Source organism: Lipotes vexillifer, unplaced genomic scaffold (assembly GCF_000442215.2).
Source record: "Lipotes vexillifer unplaced genomic scaffold, Lipotes_vexillifer_v1.1 scaffold542, whole genome shotgun sequence".
NCBI classification, from domain to species: Eukaryota; Metazoa; Chordata; class Mammalia; order Artiodactyla; family Lipotidae; genus Lipotes; species Lipotes vexillifer.
The window spans coordinates 1421993-1436823 of NW_006773166.1; the positions used below are offsets into that span (position 1 = coordinate 1421993).

Sequence of the window (14831 nt, forward strand, 5' to 3'; positions counted from 1 at the left end):
AAAAAAAAAAAAAAAAGCAACAGCAGTCCAGGCAACAGCTCCTGTGAAGAGCTATGCTCCCTGTAACCAGAGCCAGGCACAATTTAACACAGTGGCTAAATAGCTCAGGCTCTGTAAATCCATCGACCTGTGTTTGAACCTGTGCTAGAGTTCCTGTGTAGAGTTCCCTGTGCTATACAGTTTTGGTGCCTGATGCCTGCCACTTCCCTTAACCACTGCATTCTCATCTGCAAAATAGAGATAATGATTCCTCCCTCTTAAGATTGTTCTCAGGACTTGGTAAGATGGTACCTATAAGGCACTGCACAGAGCAGCTCATTAAGTGAGAGCCAGTATGCCTAAAGGGGAACTCAAGCAAATTCATCCTCTCCAAGAGTGATAACATCTCTATGAGCTCTAACAGCTTTTGGAACAGCAGCCTTCAAGTTGGGGTACACATGCTGTTGGGGGGTATAAGAGGACTTGGTTTGGGGACATGGATAGACTGATGAAGATCAATTTCCAAATCCTCATTTTTCCTACAGACTCCCCTAAAATTGATCTGCCTGCAGCTGGGGCATCAGGCAAGTTCTCCTTCCACATCTTCCCTATCTTCTCTTTCACAGTAGCCCTCCTCCCACTTACCAAAAGCAAGACATAGTGCTCACACATCCCAAATCTTACAATGTGTCCTGGAGGACAAACTTCCAGGGCTCCAGACAGGGAACAAATAGAAATATTGAGCTTGTGAATGTCTCTAATGAGAGGGGAAAATCCATTTGCAAATGAACGACTCAAATGACTCGTTACAATTTCTTTTCCAAGTCAGGTGTTTTCCACATAATCGAATGGGGACCTAATTTGCGCTGTCAGCTGATAGATCATTAAAAATAATTTTTGATGATAGACCACTATGTGATTTTTAACATACGACTCGGAAGCAGTTCAAATAATTCAAATGTAACAATTTTCCTTACATTTCCACTTACTTATGTGAACGTTTTCAGCACTTTAACCTTTTATTTTAATTGAAATATGTTACACTAGTTTCAGGTGTACAATGTAATGATTCAATACTAGTACAGATTGCAAAATGATGACAATAAGTCTAGTTAACATCCATCAGCATTTATGTCTTCAAAAAATTGGCTTGCAACTGATGCCGAACTGTCTCAATCAAGCAATAAGTAATATTCACCCACAGATACATGATACAAGTTTTTAAAATGCCACCCATCTCACAGCAGATGCATTTCCAATGAATTTTACTTCTGTGTTTAATAATTCCATATCAAAATTATAATATATCTATGTTGCTTTTCTCAATTACATAGTATAATAATTTTAATGATAATTCAATCGAGAAGAAATGTTTTAATACTTAAAGCCTTTTAGGCACATGAAATGTTTTAAAATGCTGTTTCAATCTATATGTATGTTTTTGTTGCAGAGAAGCATGATACAGAAATCAATAAAAAAACTTTCAAGCATAAAAATATATTACATTAGGATAAAATTCTGCGGGGAAAGTGGAATGAAAATGTGAGTTCAAGGAGAAAAAGGAATGATGTAAAATTTTCTGACTACTAAAGAAAAGTTCTTTTGTATATGTTTAAACAGAAGACAGTAGTATCAAATCATTATGGTATTTAGATTGGAAACTTTAAAAAGGGCAATGTAAAGGTTTATTTAAAAATTTTTAAATTTCAGTATTTATTATTTGCCCAAAATTACATTCTTTGTAATTTTTATGTAAAGTTATAGTAACTGTAGATACCAAGTTAAAAATGTACAAGGGGGTACACTGCCTCTCAAATTTTTTTCAGGGGATATGCAAGGAAAACGTGAATACCTCTGCTCTAGAAAATCTCCCCCTTATTGTTCTCGTCTTTCTTCAGTAGGTGAATATATTAAACAGAAATGACATTCTCAGCGCTATATGGCATGCTAAGAAGCATTCCAGAGGAGTAACCATCGCTGTCTCTGTTTTCAAAACCTCACCACCTAGTTGAACCAACCAGAAAAAAATGATGCAAAGCAACTGAGGTATGTGGCAGACACTGGTCTTGCCCACATGGTGCTCACGCACTCCGGTATCCTTGCTAAGCAGATCCAGACTGTGTTTAGGACAGCAATATGCCAGGTAAATACTCATTTTTTCAGCCTCCCTTCCCCTGAGGGGTGAACACGTGACAAAATTCTAGCTGGTGAAACATAAGTAAAGACCTGAGGGCTTCTGGGAAAGCTTTTGCTTTCCTAATAAAACCATATAGGACTAGCTCTGCCTGTCCTTTCTTCTTCCTAACTTGAATGCGGATGCAATGCCTGGAGCTACAGCATTTATGCCAAAACTATGAGGCAACAAGCATGAGAACAAAGGCAACATACTAAGGATGGCAATATGGACACATGGAAAGATCCTGGGTCCCTGACGGCACAGCTGAGCAGTGAACTAATGCCAACAAGGGCTTACCTCTAGACCTTCTACTACATTAAATACATGTATACACATATTTCAATTGCTGTAAACCAGTGCTAGCTGGATATCCCAGTTACTTGTACTGTGTAACAAGCTACTCTAAAAGTGACATTAAAATAAGTCATTTTATTAAGCTCACAGATTCTGCAGGTCAGGAATTCAGACAGGGTCCATCTGGAATGGTTTGTCTCTACTGCATGATATCCGGAGCCTCTGTTGAGAAGACTCAACCGGGTGAGTGACTCAAACACCCAGGAACTAGAATAGCTGGCCCTGGAGAATCCATTTCCATGAAAACTTTTTCACCCATGTGTCTGGTACCCAGGCTGGAATGATACAAGACTGGGCTCAGATGGGACTGTTGACCAAGTGCCAACACATGTGGCCTCTCCATATGGCTTAGGCTTTTCACAGCACAATGGCTGGGTTCTGAGAGCAAGCATTCCAACAGACCTAGAAGGAAGCTGCATGGATTTTTATGATCCAGGCTCATGCAGGAATCAGTGTCATTTCTACAGTACTCAGTTGGTCGAAGCAGTCACCAGATTCAAGGAGAGGAGACACAGATGCCAGCTCTCAATTGGAGGCGTAAAAAGAACTTGCAACCATTTTTCTTTAAAACACCACATCGGTTGAGGTATTTTTCCTTGCAAATTAACACATTCCTAACTGATACAATGGATGATATAAGAAAACATAAAGTAGATGCGAAGTTGAACAGTACAAGTAGGATATTGAACTCAAAGGAGGAAGAGATAATGAGAATCAAGAAAGCCTTCATTATAAACACTGATTGAGGGCCTGTAAGCGCACAGCCCAGAATAAAAGGCCAAGAGGATTGCAAAAGTACTGCAAGACTCCATATCTATCCCCCATGCTGGATATGAGTTCAGATCTCAATCTGCTATTCTCAACCAACATGGCTTTGGAAAATCCTAGCTGAGCCTCAGTTTGTGCATCAGCATAAAGGAGAGCATATGCCAAGGTTAGGGTGAGGTCTAAATAAAATAGAATGAGAAGGGCCTAGCATGGTGCATGTCACTCAGTAAGTGTTCAATAAATGCTATGCATGTGTTTATTTATTAAAAGAACTTACCCATGTGGGAAAATTGAATGAGTATCTACCATACAATTAACAGAGTTAGTATCCCCCAAACGTAAGTCAGAGCCCCAAACCCACCTTATGGACTCAGCAAGGTTTACTGACATTTGTTTTGTACAGAGCTTAGAGGACTTAGACCAATTTTTCTGGAGGAAAACTAAAACAGACTTGAGAAGATCTTCTGATGTCTAGGCTGATGTCAAGCCTTTCCCCTGCAAAGCCCATCCCGACCACTGCTACCAGTTTAGAAAAATCTATAGCATTTCTCACAAGAGGCCAACCATTCCAAACTGGGATAAGTTTTCTAAATATTAGATCTGAAATGATTTATTTTATCCCTAAATGCATTGGGCCACAATCTTCCTGAATGGATTAAGTCATACCATCTATTTTTAACAGCTGGCTCATTCAGTCCATTTCCTTGCTATAAATACCTGAATGCACTTGTTTTAAAGTAGATCTCTTTTGTCATCTGATTGTCCCAGTCTAGGTTAGAGGGGGATCGAGGAGAGAAAGAAAAATGAGACAGAGAATAGAGAAAGAGAGACTGCATTGCTCTACTCTGCTCAGCAGCTATTTTCACAGACTCATAGATCCATAGCAGCCTGAATACAGGAGAAAGCCAAGAGGGTCTAGTCCTTCTCAGTGTGTTAACCTTGAGAAGTTGGCAGCTATTTGGGACTCGATGGAGCCACCCAGACTCTTTCCTATCATTTCATCCACTGAAAGTTTCCTTTTCATAATCCCATGTTTCAGTCTCCCTACTCATAACACAATGACACTAACCCCAGCCCCTGAGGCAGGCCAAGAGAGGTTTCTCCTGGTCTTAATGCCCTTGAGTGAAAATAAATTATTATAATATTTCATACCCATCTCCCTGGAGTCTCGAATAAGGGGACACTGAGCTCTTGACAAATACTGATCAAAGCATTAAGAGGAAATAGGCCAGAGTCAAATTAAGGAGTGGGTCTGCCGGGCAGGTGCATGGAGCACCACTACACAAGGAAAGATACGTTCAAACATCACTGGATGCCGGTGTGTCACTGGAAATTAAGGAGATAGATAGAGGAAAAATGCAAGTTCGAAACTCTTCTCAGGAAAGTAGAATGTGTGGTTAAAGGAATACTGCAAAATGATCCTGAAGTTGTAGCTAAGACCTCTAAGGGTCATGATTTCCATAGTGAATATTTGTCATTTAAGGTAGCTAATATCTTAATATTCTCCCTATTTTGAGGTTTCTACCAGCAGTCCTCCTTCTCCATTCTTTTTTCACTTTCCCAGTTTTCAACTCCTCCTCCAAATTAAAGCTAAACAAACTTTTTTTTTTTTTTTTTTTTTTTTGCGGTACGCAGGCCTCTCACTGCTGTGGCCTCTCCCCTTGCGGAGCACAGGCTCCAGACATGCAGGCTCAGTGGCCGTGGCTCATGGGCCCAGCCGCTCCGCAGCATGTGGTATCTTCCCGGACCAGGGCACGAACCTGTGTCCCCTGCATCGGCAGGTGGACCCTCAACCACTGCGCCACCAGGGAAGCCCTGAACAAACATTTTGATTGAACAAATATATTGATTCGGGGGGGTGGGGCAAGAAATTATCAACAGTCTACCAAGATTCCCACATGTCTCAGTCTGGACACTTCCCCCAAGGATCTCAAAGGGGTACAAAAACCCACTTATCCAAGTTTCAAGCACCAAGAAGCACTGTGGTCCCAAAAGCAGCTAATGGGAGCAGAGTCTCCTGGCTTCTCTCAGATGAAATGCAAATGTGCCTCAAATAATAGAAAGGTATTCATCAAATATTTTCAAAAACAATTCATACATGATGATCCAGTAGGTTTTATCTCAGGAACGCAAGGCTGGTTTAACATTCAAATATCAATCAATGTAATTCAACATACTAACAGAACAAAAAAGAAGAAAACAATTATCTCAATAGACTCAGAAAGATTATTAGAAAATTATTCATAATAAAAGCTCTCAGGGCTCTTGGAAGTTGAGGAAGAGCGACACAGATATGGTAGCTGCGTCACCGCCTCCACCACCCCTCTGACACCTCCAACCACATCCTCTACCATCACAGAATGATAATCCAGGATCTACCATTCCTATTTAGTAACTGTGGATGGTTATTCCAAAATAGAGAAAGTTGGAGAAGTATCTATGGAATTATGTGTAAGGGTAGACACAAAACTACAGGTCAAGGGGTAGCCATGAAAAAATCAGACTGAAAAGTAAAGAGGAAGTGTTCCTAGTGCCTCAACTCAGGAAATTTCTCTTTTAGAACCCTGTCATCCAAACATAGTCAATCTTCAAATTTGGTTATGCAGGAATCCAGGTTATATCTCATCTCTGAATTCCTTGGATCTCAAAAGTACTTGGATTCTATCCCTCCAGGTCTGTTCATGGATTCTTCACTTGTTAAGAGTTATTTGTACTAAACCCTACAAGGGGTTGTGTTTTGTCAGCCTAGAAGATCTCTTCACAGAGATTTAAAACCTCAAAATCTGTTGATAACAAAGGAACAATTAAACTAGTTGACTTTGGCTTTGCCAGAGCTTCTGGAATACCTATTAGAGTATACATACATGAGTTAGTAACACTCTGGTAGAGATCTCCAGAAGTACTGCTGGGGTCAGCTCACTAATCGACTCCAGTTGACACTTGGCATATAGACACCATATTTGCAGAATTAACAACAAAGAAGCCACTTTTCTATGGGAATTCAGAAGTTGATCAACTCTTTAAAATATTCAGAACTTTGGGCCCCCCCAGTAATGAAGCATGGCCAGAAGTGGCACCTTTACAGGACTATAAGAATACATTTCCCAAGTGAAAACCAGGAAGCCTAGCATCCCATGTCAAAAGCTTGGTTGAAAATGGCTTGGATTTGCATTCAAAAACATTAGTTTATAATCCTGTCAAAGAAATTGCTGACAAAATAAAACTAAGCTACCCATATTTTAATGGTTTAGACAATCATATTAAGAAGATGTAGCATTCTGACAAAAAGTTTCCACATGTATCAAGAACAGATTGTTTTATTTTTACTGTTAACTCTATTTTTATCCCATGTATTTTTCTTTTCTTTGTTGTAAAGTTTAAGCCATACTTCATCTTCTAATTTCAGGTATAACTTAAAATGTAAATACTGTTCTATATGAATTTAAATGTGATTCTGTATATGTGTGTAGATCTCATTGTAACAACTATTTTTTACTATAATAAAACTATAAATCTAGTATTGATGACAAAAAAATTGAGAAAAAAAATTTAAACCTTTTAGTAAATTAAGAACAGAAGAAAACCTCCTCAGCCTGATAAAGGGCATCTTGGAAAAACCTACAACTAACATCACACTGACTGAATGGCTTTCCCCTTAAGGTCAAGAACAAGGCAAGAATATCTGCTCTCACCATTTTTTTTAACATTATGCTAAAACTCCTACTAGGTTAATAAGGCAGTAGAATAAATAAAAAGCATCCAGATTTGAAAAGAAGCAAAACTGTCTTTGTCACAGATAACATGATTGCTTATGTAGAAAATCCTAAAATATCTGCAAAAGAGCTGATTTTTACGAAGGACAAAGGTACAAGGTCTATGTATATTTAAAAAATAAAAAGAAGAATTTCTAAATGGTAGAAACAAAGAGTTAGAAATTGAAATAAAATAGATACCATTAATTTTTTTAAATACTGTATTAGTTCTCAACTGCTATATAATGAATTACCAAGTTAGCAGCTTGAAACAACAAACATCTATTATCTCACACAGTTTCTACAAGTCCGGAATCTGGGAAAAGCTTCACCAGGTGGTCTGGCTCAGCATCTCTCAGGAGGTTGCAGTCAAGATGTCAGCCAGGGCTGCTGTCATCTGAAGGCTCGACTGGGTCTGGAGGATGCACTTTCAAGATCACTCATTCACGTCTTGTTAGTGGAGGCCTCCATTCCTCTTTTATGAGGGTATCTGTTCTTCACCACATTTGACCTTCCAGTAGAGCTGTTCTCATGTTTTCCAGAGCAAGCAATCCAACAGAGAACAAGGAAGAAGCCATGATGCCTTTTACTGCCTACTCTCAAAAGTGGCATTCCATCACTTTGCCATATCCTATTGGTCACACAAACCTGGTACGATGTGTGTGCATTGCAGGGGGGACTGTACAAGGGCATGAATACCAGGAGGGAAGGAGCATTGAGGGCCAACCTGGAGGCTGGCTACCACAAATAACTTTTGTGACAGCACCAAAAGATATAAAACACTTGTGGATAAATTTAACAAAATACATGCTAAACCTCCACACTGAAAATGATAAAATAATCACTGAAAAAAATTTAAAAGACCTAAATAAAGGAAGATGTATACAATGTTTATGGATTGTCAGAAACAATATTAAGATATTAATATTTCCCAATGTATTGGGAGTCAATGTAATGTCAATCACAATGCCACAGGTTTTTCTTAATAGAAATTGACAAGCCAATAATGAAATTTGTATGTAAATGTTAAGGATTTAAAAGAGCCAAAACAACTTTGAAAAAGAAGAACAAAGTTGGAGGACTTAGACTACCTCCTACATTACATCCCCAAATAGTGTAAGACCTACACTATTTTAGGATCTACAGTAAAGCTACAATAATACAGACGGTGTGCTATTAACATAGGAGAGACATATAGATCAGTGGAGCAGAATAAAATGTCCAGATATAGACCCACTCATATGGTCAATTAATTTTTGACAAAAATGACAAAATAATACAAGGGGAAAGGATTTTCAACAGATGTTGCTAGAACAATTGAATATCCCAGAAAGAAAATAAACTTTGAACATTGTCTTACAATACAAACAAAAGTTAACTTAAAACTGATCATTAAAGAATATATAATGAAGAAAACACAGTCTCTTCAATAAGTGGTGCTGGGAAAACTGGACACTTACATGTACGAGAATGAAATTACAAAATTCTCTAACATCATATACAAAAATAAACTCAAAATGGATTAAAGACCTAAATGTAAGACCAGATACTATAAAACTCCTAGCGGAAAATATAGGCAGAATACTCTGACATAAATCGCAGCAATACTTTTTGGATCCGTCCCCTAAAGTAAAGGAAATAAAAGTAAAAATAAACAAATGGGACCTAATTAAACTTAAAAGCTTTTGAAAACCATTGACAAAACAAAAAAACTACCTACTAAATGGGAAAAAATATTTACAAATGATATGACCAATACAGGATTAATATCAAATATATACAAACAGCTCATACAACTCAACATCATAAAAACAATCCAATTAAAAAATGGGCAGAAAAACTGAATAGACATTTTTTTCCAAAGAGGAAATGCAGATGGCCGAGAAGAGATGCTCAGCATCACTAATCATCATGGAAATGCAAATCAGAACCACATGAGATATTACCTCACATCTGTCAGAATGGCTATCATCAAGAGGAACACAAACAGGGACTTCCCTGGTGGTCCAGTGGCTAACACTCCGTGCTCCCAATGCAGGGGGCCCAGGTTCGATCCCTGGTCAGGGAACCAGATTCCACATGCCACAACTGAGAGTTTGCATGCTGCAACTAAAGACCCTGTATGCTGCAACTAAAGATCCCACGTGCCACAACAAGGATCCCATACGCAGCAATGAAGATCCCGGCACAGCCAAATAAATAAGTAAATATTTTTTAAAAAGGAACACAAATAACAAATGTTGGTGAGGATGTGGAGAGAAGGGAACACTTGTACATTGTTGGTGGGAATGTAAATTGGTGCAGCCACTGGGGAAAACAATATGGAGGTTTCTTAAGAAACTAAAAATAGAACTACTATATGACCCAGCAATTCCACTCCTGGATATATATCCAAAAAAAAAAAAACACCAAAAACACTAATTTAAAAGGATACATGCACCCAAATGGTCATAGCAGCATTATTTACAATTGCCAAGATATGGAAGCAACCTAAGTGTCCATCAATAGGTGAATGGATAAAGAAGATGCAAGATACACACACACACACACACACACACACACACACACACACACACACAATGGAATACTACTCAGCCACAAAAAAGAACAAAATTTTGCCATTTACAGCAAGATAGATGGACTTGGAGGACATTATGCTAAGTTAAATACGTCAGACAGAGAAAGACAAATACCATTTGTATTTGTATTCTCTACATCTGTGAGAATACAGAGAACAAACTAGTGGTTTGCTCACAGACCACTCACAGATATAGAGAACAAACTAGTGGTTACAAGTAGGGAGAAGGCAGGTGGGGGGGGCAATATAGGGGTAGGGGAGTAAGAGGTACAAACTATTAGACATAAAATAAGCTACAATGGGGCTTCCCTGGTGGCGCAATGGTTGAGAGTCCGCCTGCTGATGCAGGGGACACAGGTTTGTGCCCCGGTCCAGGAAGATCCCACATGCCACGGAGTGGCTAGGCCTGTGAGCCATGGCCGCTGAACCTGTGCGTCCGGAGCCTGTGCTCCGCAACGGGACAGGCCACAACAGTGAGAGGCGCGCGTACCGTGCAAAAAAAAAAGAAAAAAGCTGCAAGGTGATATTGCAAGACACGGGGAACATAGCCAATATTTTATAATAACTCTAAATGAAGCATAACCTGTAAAAATTGTGAATCACTATATTACGCACCTGTAACTTATATAATATTGTAGAGCAACTATACTTCAATTTAAAAAATTGATCATCACTTCTGGGAAGATGGTGGAAGAGTAAGATGCGGAGATCACCTTCCTCCCCATAGATACACCAGAAATACATCTACACGTGGAACAATTCCTACAGAGCACCTACTGAACGCTGGCAGAAGACCTCAGACCTCCCAAAAGGCAAGAAAGTCCCCTTGGTAGGGCAAAAGAAAAAAGAATAAACAGAGACAAATGGATAGGGATGGGACCTGCACCAGTGGGACAGAGTTGTGAAGGAGGAAAGGCTTCCACACACTAGGAAGACCCTTCGTGGGCGGAGACTGCGGGTGGTGGAGGGGGAAAGCTTCGGAATCGCGGAGGAGAGCACAGCAACAGGGGTGCGGGGGGCAAAGCGGGGAGATTCCCGCACAGAGGATCAGGGCCGACCGGCACTCACCAGCCCGAGAGGCTTGTCTGCTCACCCGCCGGGGTGGGCGGGGCCTGGAGTTGACGGTCGGGCTTCGGTCGGAGCGCCAGGAGAGGACTGGGGTTGGCGGCGTGAACACAGCCTGCAGGGGGTTAGTGTGCCACGGCTAGCTGGGAGGGAGTCCAGGGAAAAGTCTGGACCTGCCGAAGAGGCAAGAGACTTTTTCTTCCCTCTTTGTTTCCTGGTGCGCGAGGAGAGGGGATTAAGAGCGCTGCTTAAAGGAGCTCCAGAGACTGGCGCAAGCCACGGCTAAAAGCGCGGACCCCAGAGACGGGCATGAGACGCTAAGGCTGCTGCTGCCACCACCAAGAAACCTGTGTGCGAGCACAGGTCACTATCCACACCCCACTTCCAGGGAGCCTGTGCAGTCCGCCACTGCCAGGGTCCCGGGATCCAGGGACAACTGCCCCAGAAGAACGCACGGCGGGCCTCAGGCTGGTGCAATGTCACGCCGGCCTCTGCTGCCGCAGGCTCGCCCCGCACTCAGTGCCCCTCCCTCCCCCCGGCCTGAGTGAGCCAGAGCCCCCGAATCAGCGGCTCCTTTAACCCTGCCCTGTCTGAGTGAAGAACAGACGCCCTCCGGCGACCTACACGCAGAGGCGGGGCCAAATCCAAAGCCGAGCCCCTGGGAGCTGTGCGAACAAAGAAGAAAAAGGGAAATCTCCCAGCAGCCTCAGAAGCAACAGATTAAAGCTCCACAATCAACTTGATGTACCCTGCATCTGTGGAATACATGAATAGACAATGAATCATCCCAAATTAAGGAGGTGGACTTTGAGAGCAAGATTTATGTTTTCCCCTTTTCCTCTTTTTGTGAGTGTGTATGTGTATGCTTCTGTGTGAGACTTTGTCTGTATAGCTTTGCTTCCACCATTTGTCCTAGGGTTCTATCCGTCCGTTTTTTGTTTTTGTTTAATTTTTTTTCTTAATAATTATTTTTTATTTTAATAACTTTATTTTATTTTATCCTTTTTCTTTCTTTCTTTCTTTCCCTCCTTCCCTCCTTTAGACAACAAATCATCCCAAATTGAGGAGGTGGACTTTGAGAGCAAGATTTATGATTTTTTCCCCTTTTTCTCTTTTTGTGAGTGTGTATGTGTATGCTGCTGTGTGAGATTTTGTCTGTATAGCTTTGCTTCCACTGTTGGTACTAGGGTCCGTTTTGTTTTTTTTTTAATTTTTTTTCTTTTCTTTTTCTCTTAATAATTATTTTTTTATTTTAATAACTTTATTATATTTTATCTTACTTTATTTTATTTTACTTTATCTTCTTTCTTGCTTTTTTTCCTTCCTTCCCTCCTTCCTTCCTTCCTTCCTCCCTTCCTCCCTCCCTCCTTTCTTTCTTTCTTTCTACTTATACTAATTCTTTCTTTCTACTTGTTCTCCCTTTTATTCTGAGCCATGTGGATGAAAGGCTCTTGGTGCCGCAGTCAGGAGTCAGTGCTGTGCCTCTGACATGGGAGAGCCAACTTCAGGACACTGGTCCACAAGAGACCTCCCAGCTCAACATAATATCAAACGGCGAAAATCTCGCAGAGATCTCCATCTCAACACCAGCACCCATCTTCACTCAACGACCAGCAAGCTACAGTGCTGGACATCCTATGCCAAACAACTGGCAAGACAGGAACACAACCCCACCCAGTAGCAGAGAGGCTGCCTAAAATCATAATAAGTCCACAGACACCCCAAAACAAACCACCAGAGGTGGACCTGCCCACCAGAAAGACAAGATCCAGCCTCATCAACCAGAACACAGGCACCAGTCCCCTCCACCAGGAAGCCTACACAACCCACTGAACCAACCTTAGCCACTGGGGACAGACACCAAGAACAATGGGAACTACGAACCTGTAGCCTGCAAAAAAGAGACCCCAAACACAGTAAGATAAGCAAAATGAGAAGACAAAAAAACGCACAGCAGATGAAAGAGCAAGATAAAAACCCACCAAACCTAACAAATGAAGAGGAAGTAGGCAGTCTACCTGAAAAAGAATTCAGAATAATGATAGTAAAGATGATCCAAAATCTTGGAAATAGAATAGACAAAATGCAAGAAACATTTAACAAGGAACTAGAAGAACTAAAGAGCAAACAAACAACAATAAACAGCACAATAAATGAAATTAAAAATACTCTAGATGGGATCAATAGCAGAATAAATGAGGCAGAAGAAGGGATAAGTGACCTGGAAGATAAAATAGTGGAAATAACTACTGCAGAGCAGAATAAAGAAAAAAGAATGAAAAGAACTGAGGACAGTATCAGACACCTCTGGGACAACATTAAACGCAAAAACATTTGAATTATAGGGGTTCCAGAAGAAGAAGGGAAAAAGAAAGGGACTGAGAAAATATTTGAAGAGATTATAGTTGAAAACTTCCCTAATATGGGAAACGAAATAGTTAATCGAGTCCAGGAAGCACAGAGAATCCCATACAGGATAAATCCAAGGAGAAACACGCCAAGACACATATTAATCAAACTGTCAAAAATTAAATACAAAGAAAACATATTAAAAGCAGCAAGGGAAAAACAACAAATAACACACAAGGGAATCCCCATAAGGTTAACAGCTGATTTTTCAGCAGAAACTCTGCAAGCCAGAAGGGAGTGGCAGGACATATTTAAAGTGATGAAGGAGAGAAACCTGCAACCAAGATTACTCTACCCAGCAAGGATCTCATTCAGATTTGATGGAGAAATTAAAACCTTTACAGAGAAGCAAAAGCTGAGAGAGTTCAGCACCACCAAACCAGCTTTACAACAACTGCTAAAGGAACTTCTCTAGGCAAGAAACACAAGAGAAGGAAAAGACCTACAATAACGAACCCGAAACAATTAAGAAAATGGGAATAGGAACATACATATCGATAATTACCTTAAATGTAAATGGACTAAATGCTCCCACCAAAAGGCACAGATTGGCTGAATGGATACAAAAACAATACCCATATATTTGCTGCGTACAAGAGACCAACTTCAGACCTAGAGACACATACAGACTGAAAGTAAGGGGATGGAAAAAGATATTTCATGCAAATGGAAACCAAAGGAAAGCTGGAGTAGCAATTCTCATATCAGACAAAATAGACTTTAAAATAAAGACTATTAGAAGAGACAAAGAAGGTCACTACATAATGATCAAGGGATTGATCCAAGAAGAACATATAACAATTGTAAATATTTATGCACCCAACATAGGAGCACGTCAATACATAAGGCAAATACTAACAGCCATAAAAGGGGAAATCGACAGTAACACATTCATAGTAGGGGACTTTAACACCCCACTTTCACCAATTGACAGATCATCCAAAATGAAAATAAATAAGGAAACACAAGCTTTAAATGATACATTAAACAGAATGGATTTAATTGATATTTATAGGACATTCCATCCAAAAACAACAGAATATACATTTTTCTCAAGTGCTCATGGAACATTCTCCAGGATAGATCATATCTTGGGTCACAAATCAAGCCTTGGTAAATTTAAGAAAATTGAAATGGTATCAAGTAACTTTTCTGACCACAACTCTATGAGACTAGCTATCAGTTACAGGAAAAGATCTGTAAAAATATAAACACATGGAGGCTAAACAATACACTACTTACTAACAAAGTGATCACTGAAGAAATCAAAGAGGAAATAAAAAAAATACCTAGAAACAAATGACAATGGAGACACGATGACCCAAAATCTATGGGATGCAGCAAAAGCAGTTTTAAGAGGGAAGTTTAGGGGCTTCCCTAGAGGCACAGTGGTTGAGAGTCCGCCTGCCGATGCAGGGGACACGGGTTCATGCCCCGGTCCAGGAAGATCCCATATGCCGTGGAGTGGCTGGGCCCGTGAGCCATGGCCACTGAGCCTGCGCGTCCGGAGCCTGTGCTCCGCAACGGGAGAGGCCACAACGGTGAGAGGCCCGTGTACCGCAAAAAAAAAAAAAGAGAGAAGTTTATAGCAATACAATCCTACGTTAAGAAACAGGAAACATCTCGAATAAACAAACTAACCTTGCACCTAAAGCAATTAGAGAAAAAAGAACAAAAAACCCCCAAAGTTAGCAGAAGGAAAGAAATCTTAAAAATCAGATCAGAAAGAAATGAAGGAAACGATAGCAAA

At 40.4% G+C, this 14831-nt stretch overlaps 1 pseudogene; it reads left to right on the forward strand.

Moving 5' to 3' along the window:
• The first annotated feature begins 2053 nt into the window (after positions 1-2053).
• Positions 2054-6551, forward strand: LOC103090705 (cyclin-dependent kinase 1-like; annotated as a pseudogene).
• Positions 6552-14831: the final 8280 nt, after the last annotated feature.